The sequence below is a fragment of the Theropithecus gelada genome, chromosome 1 (assembly GCF_003255815.1).
Source record: "Theropithecus gelada isolate Dixy chromosome 1, Tgel_1.0, whole genome shotgun sequence".
Classification (NCBI taxonomy): domain Eukaryota; kingdom Metazoa; phylum Chordata; class Mammalia; order Primates; family Cercopithecidae; genus Theropithecus; species Theropithecus gelada.
The window spans coordinates 30468277-30468856 of record NC_037668.1 but is presented as its reverse complement, the minus strand read 5'-3'; positions in this window follow the sequence as shown (position 1 = coordinate 30468856).

Genomic DNA, 580 nt, shown 5'->3' with positions numbered 1-580 from the left:
AGGATGGTCTCCTGATCGTGATCCGCCTGCCTCGGCCTCCAGGTGCTGGGATTATAGGCATGAGCCACTGCACCCAGCCCCCAGGCTGTGAGTCTTTAATAAATAAGCTGGTTTTAAATTTGCTGTAAAATAAAAATAGAAATGGCATAAAAATTGGCAGCATACATTTTTGCCTGGGTTTACTCATCAGGCAGGATTGTATTTGACTCCATTAGATGTTTTGAGGTCATAAAACTATAAAATCAGCCTAAAATAGGATTTTTTTTTTTTTTTTTGAGACGGAGTCTCACTGTGTCTCCCAGGCTGGAGTGCAGTGGCGCGATCTCGGCTCACTGCAAGCTCCGCCCCCCGGGTTCACGCCATTCTCCCGCCTCAGCCTCCCAAGTAGCTGGGACTACAGGCGCCCGCTACCGCGCCCGGCTAGTTTTTTTGTATTTTTAGTAGAGACGGGGTTTCACCATGTTAGCCAGGATAGTCTCGATCTCCTGACCTTGTGATCCACCCGCCTCGGCCTCCCAAAGTGCTGGGATTACAGGCTTGAGCCACCGCGCCCGGCCTTTTTTTTTTTTTTTTTTTTTTT